Source organism: Nannobrachium achirus, assembly GCF_963921795.1.
Source record: "Nannobrachium achirus genome assembly, chromosome: 4".
Classification (NCBI taxonomy): domain Eukaryota; kingdom Metazoa; phylum Chordata; class Actinopteri; order Myctophiformes; family Myctophidae; genus Nannobrachium; species Nannobrachium achirus.
Window position 1 is genome coordinate 30,869,413 of NC_137813.1, and position 7,500 is coordinate 30,876,912.

A 7,500-nucleotide genomic window follows, 5' to 3' on the forward strand; every position below is an offset into this window, starting at 1 on the left:
CACACACACACACACACACACACACACACACACACACACACACACACACACACACACAAACACACACAACACACACACACAGGGCACAGCTAATAGTGCAGCGACTGGCTGGCATTTAGTGAATGTCAGATCCAGGCCTCTAACAGAGGCACAATGCCGATAGTTTAGTTGTGTAATCAGGTTAACCCAGCACTGGCTCCCCCCACAGGCTGGGCATGCGACTGCTGCCACATATTGCTCATGTTGTGCTCTTGTGCACGTGTGTGCGTGCGTGCGTGTGTGTGTGTGTGTGTGTGTGTGTGTGTGTGTGTGTGTGTGTGTGTGTGTGTGTGTGTGTGTGTGTGTGTGTGTGTGTGTGTGTGTGTGTGTGTGTGCGTGCGCGTGCGTGTGTCTGTGCGTGCGTGTGTCCTTTTTTCACTACAAATTACACTTATATACTCACAGTACATCAATTTACAATGGTGGCATTTAGCAGACAATCGACTTACAATTAAGCAAGGTAAACACACATGCAGAGAGACAGTGTAGTGCCTCACTGGCAGGGACGTGCTGGCCATTGGGAAAAGCGGGACAACTCCTGAATGGCCAGTCCATTCCCGGATGGTCCTGGCCGGCCATTTAAAAAAGTGGCTGGCCCACAAAGTAAATATAACTCATGTAATTGGCCCACTGGCTTGTCTCTCATGGTCTGAAATGGCCAATCCTTGAGTACTCCAACTCCTTTCCCCGGGCTGAATCAGGGGCCCAGCAGAGCAAACCAGGATCGCAGGTCTAAGCCATGCAGGAACCTACAGTAGCATCAGTCTAAACAATATACTGTGACAATAATTTAAATGTACATTAATACTCTTTCACTGGAACTGCAAGTCAAGAGTGTTAGCATTCAGGACAATACATGATGGCCACATTAAAAAGGACTTGCCAGAATACCCTCCCAAAACGCGAGTTTACCTATCGAATACAAAGTACAGTGAACATCAGGCATAGGATATTTTGCAGCCCTAAATGTTTTTGGTTCCTCTCCCTGTCAGAGGTGGAAAAAGCGAGGCGAGACGTTGTGAGCTTGTAGATTGGCTATTTTCAAATAGCCAAGGTATAAAATAGGGCTTAAGTGGGTTAATGTGTGTTTTTTGAGCGGTGGTCACACCGTCTCCATAGCGTGGCCGTGTGTGTATCCGTGTGTGTCTGTCTGTCTGTCTGTCTGTCTGTAGCCTGAGGTGTATGTAGCCTCAGTACCTCTGGGTGACCAGAGAGGTGCTGTTGAGTCTAGCTTACCCTGAGCATCAACTGCAACCAGTTGGGGCCTGAGTGATCAAGTATGGCTCACACTCTCTCTCTCTCTCATGCACACGCACCCCCCCCCCCCCCCCCCCCACACACACACACACACACACACTCCAGCTGGGTGAGCAACGCACACACGCACGCACACACACACACCTCTGTGAGCAACACACACACACACACACACACACGCACGCACGCACGCACACACACACCCACCCCCACACACGTGCAGGCACCACCGCTCACTTCAAACTTGGGTTTGATTTTAATATTATAATTTACAACTGCAAAGTAACTGAAGTTTTCAAATAAACGTAGTGGAGTAAAAGTACAATATTTTGATCAGAGATGCAGTGGAGTAGAAGTAAAAGTATTGGAAATTGGAAATACTCAAGTAAAGTACAAATACCTAAGAATTGTAGTACATTACTTAAGTAAATGTACTTAGTTACTTTACACCACTGCTCCCTGTAACAGATTTGTTTTTGAAGTATGTGAACAATCGTTAACCTATATAATTAGAAATATAAATAATCTTTTGAAACATTTCACATCTATCTATAAATGTGACAAATCTCTGTCTGCGTGTCTGTGTGTACAGTATGTAATCTGCGTATCTCAAGAACCGTTCGTCCCACCGGCTTCAGATTCGGCACGCGCGTTCCACGCCGCGGCGCGGAGTGCAGTGCGGGGCCTCGGCCCGACCCAATGCGCGGTTTTCCTGAACCGGAGCGAAACGTTCGGAATCTCCTTATGCAGAGCTGATTGTTTGACATCGGGCTGTTCCGGAGGAAATCGGCGCAAGCGCTGACTCATTGTGACATCACATCATAAAAGGCTCTGAGATCACGTACGCCACTTGAGTGAACAAAAAATGCCATGGTTACGTATTGAATGTCATCAGTATGACGTGTTCTGATGTTCATATATGGGCTTAAATGGACACAGGCAAACATATGGCCTGTGTCCATATATGACAACAGGTATAATGGGGTTTGCATTAAAGGGGGAACCGGCACTGTGTCTGCAACACAGACGGAGGCACAGACACAGACAAAGAGATACAGAGATCTCCATATATGGGCATAAAATGGATGCAGACAGACAGATACAGATATCTCCATATATGAGCATAAATGGACACAGGCAAACAGATGGTCAATACGGGTCCTACAGAGATCTCCATATATGGGTATAAAATGGACGCTTAGAGACAGATAACTCCATATATGGGCATAAATGGACACAGGCAAACAGATGGTCAAAACGGGTCCTACAGAGATCTCCATATATGGGCATAAAATGGACGTAGACAGACAGATATCTCCATATATGGGCATAAATGGACACACACAAACAGATGGTCAAAACGGATTCTATGACAACAGGTATAATGGGGTTTGCATTAAAGGGCGGGGCATTCATTCCCTATTTACATTGTTCCCGAGTTGGCCAGGGCGTTCGGGCAGCCGAGCTTCTAGTTTATTTTAATTCACAGGCCTGTAAACATATTGAAAGAACTAAAGCCTGCTGGTGTTAGACGTGTGATCAGTGTTAAGATGTCAACTAAACAGTTGAAATGATCCACGACTATGAAAGGCCCTGTGCGTAGTTTCTGCTATATGTTTATTGCCTGTAACAGATTTTGCATGTAAAGCCGGTCAGCATTATGTGAGATCATGGCTAATCCAGCCATCGAGCCTCAAACAGCCGAACGCGGCTGAGTCTCTCATCTTCTAATACCGCAGAATACAGCCATCAATGATGGAATTACTGCCTGTACGCACTGTGCATGCAACGCCTGTGTGCACGTGTGTGTGCGCGTGCGTGTGTGTGTGTGTGTGTGTGTGTGTGTGTGTGTGTGTGTGTGTGTGTTTGTGTGTGTGTGTGTGTGTGTGTGTGTGTGTGTGTGTGAGACCATGGAGTGCCTGAATGTTCTATACAGTATGTGTGTGCACAGACTGCACACCCACAACTAATTGTACATGTACATTAATGAGACCGCACATGCGCAGTCATGTATCTGAAGTGTGTGTGTGTGTGTGTGTGTGTGTGTGTGTGTGTGTGTGTGTGTGTGTGTGTGTGTGTGTGTGTGTGTGTGTGTGTGTGTGTCCTGCGGCAGCGAGGGTGTTATAGATGCAGAATGCTTGTATCTAAGTCTGACTTACATGGGAGATGAATTATGGAGGATGAACAGGATACTGTATAAACCTTGCATCATATATTACTGTGGCAAATGATGTTTTGTGTACTGTACGGTACACAAAACATGCTGGTATGCTGATATGGCTGTACTGTACAATACACAAAACATTTGCTGTGTGATATGCAGTCTACAAGAAAACAATGTTGTTACACGTGGGTGCGTGCCTGCGAGACTATATCAATGTTACTTCTTCAGGGTGGTTCCAGTGGTTCTCAAAGTGTAGTCTGCAGACCCCAGGGGGTCCTTGAGGGAGTTTCAGGGGTCCCCAGCCAAATGAGCAACCGTTTAACTTAAAGGGATATTCCACTTTCAAAAAAACTTTTTGTCATTGTATGGTCTAATCAGGCTTGTATGAACACCCTGAACAGTTTTTAATTTTCTTCATTCAGTATTTAGATATTTGATGTAAATGTTATCTGGCCCTCCGGCAGGCCCAGGCCCCAGGGCCTCTCCCCACACACACTCATTGTAACTTCAAACTCCATTTTAACCATGATAGATTCATTAAAAACACCCATTATTTTTTCTGGTGACTCATACTACCCTCCTAATACGTGAGCAGGCCGTGTTTTTTCCATAACGTTTTTCATGTATTTTTAATAATTCTTTTGGAAAATGGAAACAATTAAATGCAATAAAAATATATAAAAAATACATGAAAAACGTTATGGAAAAAACATTGCCTGCTCACGTATTAGGAGGGTAGTATGAGTCAGCAGAAAAAATAATGGGTGTTTTTAATGAATCTATCATGGTTAAAATGGAGTTTGAAGTTACAATGAGTGTGTGTGGGGAGAGGTCCTGATTCTGGAGGGCCTGATAACATTTACATCAAATATCTAAATACTGAATGAAGAAAATTAAAAACTGTTCAGGGTGTTCATACAAGCCTGATTAGACCATACAATGACAAAAGGTTTTTTTGAAAGTGGAATATCCCTTTAAGCCCTATTTTATACTTTGTCAAAAACTCTAAAATTAGTTGTTCTACAATCTTCTTTGCATCAGCAATTATTTTCTATTTTTGACTTGGGCCTATAAAAGCATGACCAGAATAGGGACACCAGGTTGAAAGAGTTTAATTTCACTATTATTCCAGGAGTCATTGCCCATTTAGAGAAGGTATACGATTAAATATATCATAGGTTTCACTCTCTCCACTAACAGTAGACAGTTGTAGAATTCTGCACTAGATCTAATCTAACAACTAACATGTTCTCTTTAATGGGGTTTAAATGGGAGTCCCTAAGCCCAATAAAAGAAAGAAAGAGTCCGCACACCAAATTTGATGTTCCCAATACTTTAGTTTTTACTCAGGTAAAGAGTCCCTAAGCCCAATGCATATTAATTTGGGGTCCTTGACAAGAAGATGTTTGAGAACCACTGCTCTCATCCCAGAGGCTGACTGCTATGATTTGTCAAGGTCATTATACCGATTCTCATATCTGTTAGAAGCCCTAGAATCTCTACTCTGAAGTTCTGAACACACCGGCTCAGTGGCGAACTGGCGATGTGGTCAGAGTGGCCGCAATGACTTTGGGAGGTCGGGGTTCAATCCCCCGGCTGGGTTATGGTTAGGGACCCAGTGCCTCCCTGCTTGGCACTCAGCATGGTTGAATTGTGGGGTAAGTCCCTGCGGCACACTAGCGTCATGTCCAGAGTGTGTACTTGAGCATTAGAGGATATGCTTTTACATCAAGCCGTCTCACGCTACATGCAGAAACAGGAGATACAGTAGGCTCCTACCCTATATGGGACACAAGGTTCAGGAACTGTTGGTTCCCAAGGCTAGTTATCTATATTCTGAGCATGTCATAGTAGGGGGACATTTTGCGAGAATACTGTAGGTCAGTGGTTCTCAAACATTGGTTCCATTTGGTTCCATTTGTACACTGTCAACGTTAAAGACTTCTAAGGGCCAATTTAGACTCCCATAAAGGAACCTAGAGAGTCCCTGAAATCCACTTTGAGGACCACTGCTGTAGGTAATCATTCGTCAAAATTAGCAGACCTGGCTACACGCCCACAACATGAGACCGTAGAAGACCTGGCTACACGCCCACAACATGAGACAGTAGAAAAGGAGCGCCATGGGGGACCCCTGTGAACTAATAGGCATTGGTGGTTAGGGAACACAAATAAATAGTTATCCTACGGTAGATATGTAGTATACAGTACGTAGTTACAATATAATAGCTGATATAATATTGAAAACAATGATTCTAGCATTGTTTTCAGCACTCTTCGAAGCGCTATGTTATAGCGCGGCTATTGTGACAAATGGAATTTGGAGGGACACGGGGGTGGAGAACACATTAACACAATCTGACTATTTAAAATGCTCGAAATGTCATCTTTTTATACATGAATGAATGAAATGACTAAAGAAATATCAGAATTACACCAGATAATTGAACTTAAATTAACATCTTTATCAGTAAATTAGAAGTAGAGGCCACAGTAAATCCTCTCAGTTTTAATTTAACTCTGTGGGAGGGAGTGTTAATTTAACTCTGTGGGAGGGTGCCAAGAGAGTTTAACAGGAGGGAGGGAAAACTGCCACAGTTGAAAAATGTATGTTGTTGCACGCCACTTCATTTGTCAGCAAAGCATAAATCAGGCTTAAGAAAGAATAACAATCTTTACAATAAATGCGAGAAGTCTCTGTGAGCATGCGTGTGTATGTAATCCGCGTATTTCGAGAACCGTTCGTCCCATCAGTTTCAAATTCGGCATGCACGATCCCCGCCGCGGCGCGGAGTGCAGTGCCTGGCCTCGACTCGACCCGATACGCGGTTTTCCGGAACCGGCCCGAAAGGTTCGGAATCTCCGTATGCGGAGCTGATTTCTGACATCAGGGTTTTCCGGAACCGGCACTGTGTCTGCAGAGATTTCCATATATGGGCATAAAATGGACGCAGACAGACAGATATCTCCGTATATGGGCATAAATGGACACAGATGGTCAAAACAGGTCCTATGACAACAGGTATAATGGGGTTTGTATCAAAGGGCGGGGCATTCATTCCCTATTTACATCGTTCCCGAGTTGGCCGGCCCCCGACTAGATGCTCGGCTGGCCCAATGAAAGCTTCCGCCATATCAACACCAAAAAAACCTCTTACTTTCTACACGGTATCATCCTATGTTCATTTACTGTAACACTGAGAATGTACAGATGTAACCAAATGGTTCCATTTGGTTCCATTTGTACACTATCAAGAGTTCGATTAACACTGCCGTGTGTATCCTTCACCCCACTGTCTCCTCTCCATGTCCTTTTCTTCTTCATTCTCCTTTCCTTGAATCCCCTTGCTTGGTTCTCTCCTCTCCTCTATCTGTCCTCTCTTTCTCCTTCATCTTTTTGTTTTCGTTCTTTCAGCCCCTCTGTGAATTCCTATCTCCTCTACCCTCCTCTTCTCCTCCACCCCCCCCCCCTTCCGCCTGTTTCTCCTTTGCTCTTCACTCATCTTTCTCATTTTTGTCCCCCTCCATTCATTCCCATGGTGCATTGCAACGTCGTTATCCCAGTTTCTCGTCTACTCTTCTCTACCTTTCAGTGGTGGAAGAAGTACAGAGATTTTTTTTTTACTTATGTAAAACTAGCAATTACACAGTGTACCTCTGTTACAAGTGAAAGTCCTGCATTGAAAATCGTGTGTGTACTGTATTATCATCAAGTAGCAAAAGTACAAGTACTCATCATGCAGAATGACCATTTATTGGACTATTTATTATATTTTTAAATAGCCAATCTACAAGCTGTCAAATAATTGTGGTGCAGTGAAAAGTGTGATATTTGCCTCTGAGATGTAGTGGAGGAGTAAAAGTATCACAGAATGGCTTAATATCGTCACTGTCGGCCAGAAACCTTGTATCTCCAAGTTTCAGATTTGTAAATTCTTTCGCAAAGCCCTGCAAAGTAAAGCGCTGCTTCATCACGCATCGCACAAAAGTAGTGAAAACAGCAGATCTACAAGCACACAACGCCTCGCACCTTGCAGATC

At 44.0% G+C, this 7,500-nt stretch overlaps 1 protein-coding gene across 1 annotated transcript in view; it reads right to left on the minus strand.

Moving 5' to 3' along the window:
- grin2aa (glutamate receptor, ionotropic, N-methyl D-aspartate 2A, a) overlaps positions 1 to 7,500 on the minus strand; it is a gene marked incomplete at both ends in the record, with an annotated part of 269,807 nt that overhangs the window by 14,876 nt on the left and 247,431 nt on the right. The window lies entirely within an intron of this gene.